Source organism: Trachypithecus francoisi, unplaced genomic scaffold, assembly GCF_009764315.1.
Source record: "Trachypithecus francoisi isolate TF-2019V2 unplaced genomic scaffold, Tfra_2.0 Lachesis_group15, whole genome shotgun sequence".
Taxonomy (NCBI): domain Eukaryota; kingdom Metazoa; phylum Chordata; class Mammalia; order Primates; family Cercopithecidae; genus Trachypithecus; species Trachypithecus francoisi.
In genome coordinates this window covers 44,131,075-44,143,816 of record NW_022681460.1, presented here as the reverse complement: position 1 = coordinate 44,143,816, position 12,742 = coordinate 44,131,075, and positions in this window count along the sequence as shown.

Genomic DNA, 12,742 nt, shown 5'->3' with positions numbered 1-12,742 from the left:
CGAAGTCTAAGATGATCAATAGCAAACAAACTCATCCTCAGGATTGATTTTATGTGTCAATGGGGCAGTAAGCTAAGAGCCCCACCTCACCATCACTACCCCGACCCCAAACAGAAAAATCATTGTGCCCAGAGAGAGATTTGTGCTCCATTCCTTTTTTGCTACAGGATTCCCACCTGTCAAAATGCAAAATACAGGTACACTCAGGTGTAGCTCGGCACTCACATGGGAATGTGAATTACTTCTGAGAGCACTTTCTGGGAACATGTTGGAGGGACAGTAAAGGGCACCTAGGTATCCAAACAGTGGAGGTGAAATCTGACTGCTTTATTACTTCCCCTCTGAGTTCTGAGTACAAACTTTAGAATCTTGCTAAGGGCCATTTTTTATGTCCAAATAATCAGAAATGGATCACTCTGGAAGCAGAACAACTTTTGAGAGCAAGAGTGGAGGCAACTCACATTCTCACTGAGTGTTTGGATCATAAGGTATGTTGCACTCAGAGTGAAATGAAAAATTTAAGCAAATTCTGTAATGTTCTTTAAAAGCATTAATGTACTTTCCTTAACATTGCAAGCAATATCCATTCTGTCCAATCTTCCTGGCAGTCATGTTGCTCTCATGCTTGTGTAAGCATGAAAATCAATTTAAATATATTCAGTAAAAACCTAAACCCTTCCCTTGTAAAAGTAAATATCTGATTTTTCTTTCAGAAACAACCATTTTTACAGTATTTATTCAACTTCTGAAGCCTAATTCTATCCAAAAAATCAGGAGAAAAAAATCATGCTACTGGCTTCTAATATAGAGCTATTGTTACCAGAAACAGAATAATATAGACATCTTAGTAAAACCTCAATCTTATTTCCTGAGCCTTTAGAAAAATGCATTCCTCTAAAAACACATTACCCTACAAGTGGCCTTTGGAGAAACTGAAACATTGAAGAAATCCTTGGATTGCAGCAAAAAACATTCTCCATGGACAATTCTAATCAATTATAGAAACATAACTGTACCCAGATCATGTAATATACCACAGTGATGATCCTGGCTTCTGTCCATCTTATAAAATGCTACAACTCATAACATCAGATCCACTGCTGTTTGCAGCAATCCAACCCACAAAGATTTACTCTCAATTGATTGTTACTTTTCATGCTGAAAATGATTGTACATCTGCATCTTCTATTTCAGTTTTGTCATTTTGTTATCTTTGCCCACTGTGTTAATTATTTTTTGATGCTTCATCCCATCCCCAAACAATATATTTGAAACACTCATGAGGATGCATTGCATAAATATTGAATGTGTTAAAGACAGAGTCTGAGGTAATTCAGAATGAATTTAAGTAAATTGATTGGAATAAGCTTTTATTTAGGAAATCTTCTAGGGACAATCCTGACATATTTAAAATAACTATGTTCACAGAGATGCAATCTGCAGGTGCATTTCAATGAATCCATGAATCAGCAATCAGAACAGAAATGCTTGATTTTAAGTTGTCAGAAAACAGCTAAAAAGGGAAACAGAAAGACATTACCAATTACAATAAAAAACCTGGAAAAAGTTCTTCGGAACAAAAATGTTTTTTAAAAAAATCAGATAAATATAATGTAACAATGAGTTGCTTAATCCTGAATTCCAATTCGATGGCACTGTGGTCTGAGAGACTGCTATGATTTCTGTTCTTTTGCATTTACTGAGAATTGTTTTACTTCCAATTATGTGGTTGATTTTAGAAAAAGTACAAAGTGGTGCTGAGAAGAATGTATATTCTGTTGATTTGGGGTGGAGAGTTCTGTAGATGTCTATTAGGTCTGCTTGGTCCAGAGCTGAGTTTAAGTCCTGAATATCCTTGTTAATTTTCTGTCTCCTTGATCTGTCTAATATTGACAGTGGGGTGTTAAAGTCTCCCACTATTACTGTGTGGGAGTCTAAGTCTCTTTGTAGGACTCTAAGAACTTGCTTTATGCATCTAGGTGCTCCTGTATTGGGTGCATATATATTTAGAATAGTTAGCTCTTCTTGTTGCATTGATCCCTTTACCATTATGTAATGCATTTCTTTGTCTTTTTTTATCTTTGTTGGTTTAAAGTCCGTTTTATCAGGAACTAGGATTGCAACCCCTGCTTTTTTTTTTTTTTTTTTTTTTGCTTTCCATTTGCTTGGTAAGTCTTCCTCCATCCCTTTATTTTGAGCCTATGTGTGTCTTTGCATGTGAGATAGGTCTCCTGAAAACAGCACACCAATGGATCTTAACTGTCTATCCAATTTGCCAGTCTGTGTCTTTTAATCGGGGCATTTAGCCCATTTACATTTAAGGTTAATATTGTTATATGTGAATTTGATCCTGTCATTATGATGTTAGCTGGTTGTTTTGCCGGTTAGTTGATGCAGTTTCTTCATATTGTCAACGCTCTTTACAATTTGGTATGTGTTTGCAGTGGCTGGTACCAGTTTTTCCTTTCTATATTTAGTGTTTCCTTCAGGAGCTCTTATAAGGCAGGCCTGATGGTGACAAAATCTGTCAGCATTTGCTTGTCTGTAAAGGTTTTTATTTCTTCTTTGCTTATGAAGCTTCGTTTGACTGGATATAAAATTCTGGGTTGAAAATTCTTTTCTTTAAGAATGTTGAATATTGACCCCCAGTCTCCTCTGGCTTGTGGGGTTTCTGCAGAAAGATCCACTGTTAGTCTGATGGGCTTCCCTTTGTGGGTAACATGACCTTTTTCTCTGGCTGCCCTTAACATGTTTTCCTTCATTTCAACCTTGGTGAATCTGACAATTATGTGTCTTGGGGTTGCTCTTCTTGAGGAATTTCTCTGTGGTGTTCTCTGTATTTCCTGAATCTGAATGTTGGCCTGTCTTGCTAAGTCGGGGAAGTTCTCCTGAGTAATAGCCTGAAGAGTGTTTTCCAACTTGATTCTATTCTTCCTGTCACTTTCAGGTACACCAATAAATGTAGGTTTGGTTTTATCACATAGTCCCACACCACTGCTCAAGGAAATAAGAGAGGACACAAACAAATGGAAAAATACTCCATGGTTATGGATAGGAAGAATCAATATTGTGAAAATGGCCATACTGCCCAAAGTAATTTATAGATTCAGTGCTATCCCCATCAAGCTACCACTGACTTTCTTCACAGAATGAGAAAATACTACTTTAAATTTCATATGAAACCAAAAAAGAGCCTGTTTAGCCAAGACAATCCTAAGCAAAAAGAACAAAGCTGGAGACATCACAATGCCTGGCTTCAAACTATACTACAAGGCTACAGTAACCAAAACAACATGGTACTGGAGCCAAAACAGAGATATAGACCAATGGAACAGAACAGAGGCCTCAGAAATAACACCATATGTCTACAACCATCTGATCTTTGGCAAACCTGACAAAAACAAGCAATGGGGAAAGGATTCCCTATGTAATAAATAGTGCTGGGAAAACTGACTAGACATATGCAGAAAACTGAAACTGGACCTCTTCCTTGCACCTTATAAAAAAATTAACTCAAGATGGATTAAAGACATAAACATAAGACCTAAAACCATAAAAACCCTAGAAGAAAATCTAGGCAATACCATTCAGGACATAGGCATGGGCAAAGACTTCATGACTAAAACACCGAAAGCAATGGCAACAAAAGCTAAAATTGACAAATGGGATCTAATTAAACTAAAGAGCTTCTGCACAGCAAAAGAAACTATTATCAGAGTGAACAGGCAACCTACAGAATGAGAGAAAGTTTTTGCAATCTATCCATCTGACAAAGGGCTAATATACAGAATCTACAAAGAACTTAAACAAATTTACAAGAAAAAAACATACAGTCCCATCCAAAAGTGGGCAAAAAATATGAACAGACAGTTCTCAAAAGAAGACATTTATGCAGCCAGCAAACATATGAAAAAAACCCATCATCACTGGTCATTAGAAAAACGGAAATCAAAACCACAATGAGATACCTTCTCATGCCAGTTAGAATGGTGATCATTAAAAACTCCAGAAACAACAGATGCTGGAGAGGCTGTGGAGAAATAGGAACACTTTTACACTGTTGGTGGGAGTGTAAATTAGTTCAACCATTGTGGAAGACAGTGTGGAGATTCCTCAAGGATCTAGAACCAGAAATACCATTTGACCCAGCAATCCCATTACTGGGTATATACCCAAAGGATTATAAATCATTCTAATGTAAAGACACATGCACACGTATGTTTATTGCAGCACTGTTAACAATAGCAAAGACTTGGAACCACCCCAAATGCCCATCAATGGAAGGTTGGATAAAAAAATGTGACACATATGCACCATGGAATACTATGCAGCCATAAAAAAGGATGAGTTCTTGTCCAGTGACATGGATGAAGCTGGAAACTATCATTCTCAGCAAACTAACACAGGAACAGAAAACCAAACATTGCATGTTCTCACTCATAAGTGGGAGGTGAACAATGAGAACACATGGACACAGGGAGGGGAACATCACACACCACGGCCTGTTAGGGGGTGGGGGGCTGGGGAGGAATAGCATTAAGAGAAATACTTAATGTAGATGATGGATTGATGGGTGCAGCAAACCACCATGGCACGTGTACAAACAAACCTATGTAACAAACCTGCACGTTCTGCACATGTATCCCAAAACTTAAAGTATTAAAAAAAACTGAGGAGATGTTAAAATGGAAAAAAGGGATATATAAAGTACACCAAAACTGTAATTATATACATATTTTATAGATTCAGTAGGTAGACAGAAAAATAATCTACCCTGGTGAACAGAGGAAGAAAAGTGGCAACTATAATTAAAAGTCAAATATCTTCGATTGGACTTGAAATTATTTCTTGGCTATGACACCAAAGGCACAGGCAATAAATGAAAAAATAGACACTTGGACTTCAAGAATATTGAAAATTTGTGTGCATCAAAAGACACTATTAAAAGAGTAAAAAGGTAGCCCATAGGATGGGAGAGAATATTTACAAATCATATATCTGACAAGAGATAATATCCAGAACACTCCTAAAACTCAACAATAAAATAACCTGATTCCCAAACTGGCAAAGGTCTTAAATAGACATATTTCCAAAGAGGATATACAAATGGCCAACAAGCATGTGACAAGATGCTTAACACCACTAATCATTTGAGAAATGTGAATCAAAACCACAATGAGATACCACTTCACACTACTAAGATGGCTAACCACAAAATAATAAAGTAAACAAACAAAAAATAACCAGTGTTGGTGAGAATGTGGAAAAATTGGAACCCTTATCCACTGTTAGTAGGAATGTAAAATGGTACAACTACTGTGGAAAACAGTATGACAGTTCCTCAAGAAAATAAAAATAAGTTTACCATAAGATCCAGCAATTCAGGAAAAATTGAAAGCAGGGTCTTGAAGAGATATTTGTATACCCATGTTCATGGCAGCATTGTTCACAATAGCCAAACCTTAGAAGCAACCCAAGTGTCTGTCAAAGGATGAATGAATAAGCAAATGTGGTATATACAGAGAACAAAATATTATTCTGCCACATGATGTGATGTGGATGCACCTTGAGGATATTATGCTAAATGAAATAAGCCAGTCACAAGAAGAAAAATATGCTTTGATTCCACCGATACAAATTACCTCATATATATGAATAGTCAAATTTACAGAGACAGAAAGTAAAATGGTGGTGCCAGGGCCTGGGACCAAGGAAAATAAGGAGTTATTGTCTAAAGGAAAAAGAGTTTCAGTTTTTCAAGGTAAAAAGAGTTCAGGAAATGGTGGTGATAGTTGCACAGGAATATAAAGGCACTTAATACCACCTGTATATTTTTAAATGGTTAAAAAAGTAAATTTTATGTTATATGTATTTTTTACCTTAACACAAAATGTGCACTAAAAAAAAAATGTCAACTGCTTTGAATCAAAGATGATAAATTACAAGAAAAACAAATGGCATCTGATATGGTTTGGCTGTGTGTCCCCACCCAAATCTCATCTCAGATTGTAATCCCCATGTGTGGAAGTGTGGAAGGAGGGACCTATAATCCCCACGTCAAGGGAGGGAGATGATTGGATCATGAAGGCGGTTTCCCCCATGCTGTTCTCATGACAGTGAGTTCTCACGACATCTAATGGTTTTATAAGCATCTGGCATTTCCTTTGCTTGCACTTCTCTCTCCTGCCACCATGTGAAGAACGTCCTTGCTTCCCCTTCACCTTCCACCATGATTGTTTTTTGAGGCCTCCCCAGTTATGTGGAACTGGGAGTCAATTAAGTTTCTTTCCTTTATAAGTTACCCAGTCTTGTGTATGTCTTTATAGCAGTGTGAGAACAGACTAATACAGCACCTGCGGGTTTATTTAAAAGTTCAGGACAATACACTATGGAGTCAGAGTACTATATAAGCAAAAGCAAACTCTCTAAACAGAAAGCTTACCAGATCATTTCACCAGTTTATCCCATTGAAAATATACTTCAATAACCTATTAAATGTTGGATCTGGAAATCATTGTTTCTAGATATTTTATTATATGGGGTGGAGCAACTAATTTTCATTCGTGCATCCTTTGGTACTCCTTTTCTGCCAGAACCCACACCCGCAAATTGGGTAAGAGTCAGGTCTTCTCATAGTGTAAGGGTGAATTAGCATCCCTGACACTCAGCCTAAGACAATGCTAAAATGTTATTGGTTGGTTGAGTAGTAGTCACTTTGTGACACCCAAGCCTCCAGTAAAGTGAAACCCAAGCAAAACTGGCAACCAAAGAGCCAAGTCTCCTTTCTCTCTCATTTCCAACATCTGTTTGCCAAATACTTGAACCCAACCTTTCAAGCCCAAAGGAAATAGCATAAAAGGGTTTTAATTATTTGTAATTTGCTCATTATTTTTTATGATGAAATATTTCAAACCTATCTAAAATGAGAAATTAACAAAATGGACATCCTTCTATTGTCTCCCAAATTTATTGAATTATAACATTTTCCACACTTACTTTTTAAAAGAGAAATAAAACATTAGATGTATAGTTGGTGTCGTGATATACCCTTTTCCAGTGCTGTTCTTGTCTTCCATTCCAGAGCTAGTCCTTATTCTCAATTATTATCTTTTGTGTACATATTTTAAACTATTACTGGTATTACCAAATAATTTTGTTCCATGTTTTTATACTATTCTCACATACTGTATATCCAAAAGTAATAGACAGCAGTTGTGGTGGGCAGCCTCCAAGATGGCGCCCATTGATCCATGCCTCCTTGTGCTCACACCTGTGGGCAGTCCCTGCCCCTTGAGTGTCTGCTGGACTTAAGAGATTCACCTCTAATGACTAGAATACATAATGGGATATCACTTCCAAATGTAGGTAATAAGAAGACTAATTGCCATTTGGGTACTCTCTGTCTTGCTCTCTCTTGGTTGATCACTTACGAGAGAAGCCAGCTGCTATGTCCCACTTTGTCACGGGGCAGCGCTGGGGAAAGACCCACATAAGTATACGTGGAAGTAGATCTACTGAGGCCTGCAAATAGCCATGAAAGATAGCCTGGAAGCAGCCTCATGAGAGATACTGAGCCGGAAGGAAGCAGCTCAACCATTCCTGGAGCCTTGACCCACAGAAACTATGATGAGGTAAATATGTATTCTTTTAAGCTGATACATTTGGAAGTATTTTGTTGCACTGCAATAGATAACTAATACGGCAGAGTCTAGCATGTTTGTAAACTTTTTTCACTTAATATGGTTGTTGAGATTTATCAATGTTGATACATGCAGCTGTAGTTTAATTACCTGTATGAATATATCATAGTTTATTCACTCATTTTTAAGTTGATGAGCTTTTATATTTGTTTCCAATATATGCTACTACAAGTAAAATTCCTGCAACAAATATTTTTTTCATTTCTCATCTAATCATTTTTAATTTCATAAAAATCACAAAGCCAACTAATACTCAAGTTCAGATTCTTCAGTAATCAAAATAAATTAGACACGAGGAATTTATGATTTGTCTACACTAGCATGACATGTTTACATTTTTAAGGCAATATTTAATCTACCAAGGTGAAGCCTTGGATTTCTCCACAAAAAAACAATCTAAGCAGGTGATATTGGAACTGTAGAATAAAGGTGGCCATTGAAGCATATTCCAATCCAAAGCTGAGGCACACAGGTAGCAGTTTCTCATAATAAGCCCTGATGTGAAAAAAGTTGACCTAGTTAGCATGCTTTTCCTTCTCTGCTGTTCTAAGCTGAGATGTACTGCAGAATTTCCCAACAGATGTTTCTTCTGTGACTCAGTAGGAGACTTCTCACAGGTGCATTCTCTAGTAGCCACATGAAGAAAAGTCAAGATGCAGAGTCCCTCCTCACACTGCCCTCCTGAGCCAGGAAATGGCCAGCCCTGCCCCCGCGGCTGTACGCTGGGGCTCCTGAGATGCCTGTTACTCTCTTTGGACTACAATGGTGAAGCTGAAGTTGTAAACCTCCTAAGAAATGGGAACATGCCCTGTCATGATCTCTCCTGGCAAAACAGGACTGGTTAAAATGTCATCATGAATTAACAAGCGTGCCTGCATGCTTCATGATGTGACAAAGGTCTTAAAAGATTCTCTTCTATTTTTGATTTACAGACTTTTGAAGCTGACATTAAAAATTATTCCTCCCATGAAGTGTATTTGGTAAAATGGTATCACTTTAGCAGGCTCAGTTATTTGTATCAAACATATTTCTTTATGTTTTTATATTTCCTATCACATATTGATAGGAAAAGAGAAACCAGCAAATGATGACCTCCCAGTTTTAGCTATAGCCATAGAAGCGAAGCACCCCCAACACCACTAACGCCCTCATTGCAACATAAAAGTGCTGAACAAAGAAAAGACAGCTTTGATGAGAGATGCAAATACAGTAACACCCCCACGATGAACAGCCTTGAATGACTGTCATTTTGATGCAACCCGAATGGGTGATCTATTTAAAGGGATGTCAGGCTTGTCAAAGCACCTCAGTAACCATTTCACCACAACCTAAGATTTATTCAAGAAAAATCAAAAAGATCACGGATAACATTCCTTCATTATTTGAATCATTTTTAGAAGCAATCTGTATCTCTCTCAGAATATATACCACAACTCATGCGCATCAATAAAAGAAATACATACTAAGCAAAACCTGCAACCAAAATTGTGTTACCCAGATGCTTCTGAACAGAAGAGGCAACAAAGATAGGCCATAGGCAGTCTCCCTGGCCCTCTGATCCTGCACAGCTTCCACCTCGGTCTTGCACACTGCGGCCTACCCCCGAGCCTGCCCCCACAGCACAGCCTCTCTCAGGGCACGAGTTTACTTTGTCTCTTCACCTGCATAGCACACAGCCTTGTGTATCAGAAGTGTTTGAAAGATGACCGTGGAACAAGTACAAATTTAAACGTGCAGGTTTAAGGATTAAAATAGACAACCAACTGACAGAGGAAAATGAACTTAAAAGTTTTCTTGAGCACCCATTATGCTCATTGTCCCATCTTCTTTTAAAAGGATCAGTTGAGGTGTCTCCGGCGAAGGTCAACAGAACAAAATGAGGTTAACGAATATCCTTCCTGCTTGCAGGTCATTAGGCAGACAAATGCCTTCCTGTGGCGGGAAAGCTGATATGAAAGAGAGCAAAGTAAGCACAGAATCTAGGAAATTAAAGGTATTTTTCAGGCAATGCGTTCAGCGGTAAAACCCAGTCCCTGACGTCGAACAGACCCTGCTGGAGAATATTTTACAGCCTCTGCCCCAGACTGCTATTCATTTAACAACACATTCGTTACTAAATGTGCATTGTCTGAAGAACTCAATGCTCTCCACAGAATAATTCTGGAAGGCTATCAGAGGAATTTATGAGTGGTGGCTTCTGAGGAAGGGACTGCAGAGAGAGACTTCATGTTTAATGTTTTGCACCATTTGATTTTTTTTTTTTTACCTTATGCTTACACAGTTTTTTACATTAAAAATAGTTGTTTGAAAACATTTGATTAAAAAAAAAAACCAAAACACTCAAAATCACAATATGCCTCAAACAAGCATAACAAAACCAAAAGCTAGCACTTAGTGTTTTCTTTACAAGCTGCTTCACTAGCTGTGCATCTGAGAGGTCCATGGAGAGTTAAGGAGAAAGCTTTAATTTCGTGCTGAGGACAGCTTTGGGGGAAAGGGGGTTATTTCTTGTTCACGCATGTGAAAACACCCTCCTCAGAGGAGACACAGGTTCTCTGAAGGGTTTGCAGGGTATGGAGACGTCACAGTTGTGCCCAAAGCCCTCAAATCTTCTACGACTTTAACCTGAGCGGATGGTCACCAGAGCTGACTCCCTATTAAAGGACGATTAAAACAAAGTCAGCTTCAGTATTGTGCTTTAGGGAGAAAAACTGAATATTTCTGGGAAAGGGGTTTTATTTTTGTGCATTTTCTACTTAAAAAAACTCGGGGCCGGGCACGGTGGCTCAAGCCTGTAATCCCAGCACTTTGGGAGGCCGAGACGGGCGGATCACGAGGTCAGGAGATCGAGACCATCCTGGCTAATACGGTGAAACCCTGTCTCTACTTAAAAAATACAAAAAACTAGCCGGGCGACGAGGCGGGCGCCTGTAGTCCCAGCTACTCGGGAGGCTGAGGCAGGAGAATGGCGTAAACCCGGGAGGCGGAGCTTGCAGTGAGCTGAGATCCGGCCACTGCACTCCAGCCTGGGTGGCAGAGCAAGACTCCGTCTCAAAAAAAAAAAAAAAAAAAAACTCGGCCAGGTGTGGTGGCTCACACCTGTAATCTCAGCACTTTGTTGGGAGACCGAGGCAGGTGGATCACGAGCTCAGGAGTTTGAGACCAGCCTGGCCAACATAGGGAAACCCCGTCTCTACTAAAAATACAAAAAATTAGCTGGGCATGGTGGTGGGTGCCTGTAATCCCAGCTACTTAGGAGGCTGAGGCAAGAGAATCACTTGAACCCAGGAGGCGGAGGTTTCAGTGAGCCGAGATTGCACCACTGCACTCCAGCCCAGGTGACAGTGCGAGTCTCCGTCTCAAAAAGAAAAAAAAAAAAAAAATCAAGGTGATTCCTCTCCTTTCACCCCTGTTCTGGATTGAATTGTGTTCCACCCAAATATATGTTGAAGTTCTAATTCCCAGGACCTCAGAATGTGACCTTATTCGGAAATGGGGTCTTTACAGTGCCTTCCACAGTTACAAAGGGGTCATTAGGATGGACCTTAATCCAGCATGACTGCTGTCCTCATCAAAAGGGGTGGTGTGGACAGACACACATAGAAGGCAGATGATGTGAAGAGACACAGAGAAGCTGCCACTGGAACAAGAAGGCAGAGATTGGAGTTATGCTGCCATGAGTCAAGGAGCATGTGGGGCTACAAGAAGCCAGAAAGAACAACCCTCTTAGTACCGTCAGTAGCACAACATCAAGGAGAGACACACTATTTCCAATCACCTCCAATTAAGAACCAAGGCCCAGAATCTCAGCAGTCTTGTGGTGGACTGGAAAATAAGTACACAACAAGGAGAAACTAGGGCATCTAGTGTGTTTCTAGCACTTCTGCAGCAATTGTTCCTCCCCACTCAGAGGCCACATGAGATAAAAGAGCCCAGAACAGTTAATGAGTCCCCAGGAATGGCATCAGACGTAGGTTATAAATCTGTCTGGGGTATTTTTACTCCCATTATCTCTCACGTGTCTACATGTACATCTGCATTGATTTCATTTGGTCATAAGTTCCTTTGGGGCTGTAACCTCTGCCTCAGACAGTGCCATTCAGTGTCCTCCGGGAACTGAATAAATGATTGCTAAATTGAAACTCCAAAACAATTGAGACTAAACAAATGGGTAGATGTGAAAGCATTCCCTGAGATAAGTAAGTGGCTTCATTCCTCACTTCTCTAACACCAAAAGAACACATTTAAAGAATTAATGATTTTGAAGACATAAAAAAGAAAAGTAGAAATAAAAGCCCTATTTTTCTAATTAAAAAAAATTCTCTTGATCATCTACAAATTATAGGACTACATATATTAGCATGCTATTTCATTAACAAATTACTGCCAATTCTCCACAGTGAAGGAATAAAGAAAAAGTTCACCTAATAAAAGAGGTTAGCTCCTAATTAGGATCAGGCTACAGAATTTGCCGGGTGTAATTTTCCACTGTGAATTGTTCTCGGGTTGACCTTGGCTGGTATTAAGGACATGGGTTTGAAAACACATCTTTCCTTTGCCAGCACGTCCCCATAAAGCACCAGTACCTTCCACAGACCATTACTGAGTCTGTCTCCTCCCTTAGCACCCCACTCCCCATCACCCTGCACTGCCTCTAGCTTTTAGGAATCTTCTTGAAGAGGAATTAACTTGCACTGAGACCCATGGGGTAGCAGAAAAGGCACAAGACTTGGAGTCAGACAGGCCTGGTGGTTCTGCAATACCTGTGTGACTTGGCCCTCTGACTCTCAGTTCCCAGTGGTATAATGAAATCATAACACCTACTTTCACTGGGGTTAAACATGAGGGTGGTTTATAATGGTATGAAGCAACTGCTCACACATGTTACTTCCTTTCTGTTTTGAGTCCTGTCATCAGCTCTGGCATTCCTCTCCATTCTGCCCTAGATACCCAGGGAAGCTATGTACATCTCCTAAGAATGTGCAACTAACATACGGTAAGGGCAAGATTGAAAACATTGACCCCCAAAGTGTCCAATTTGG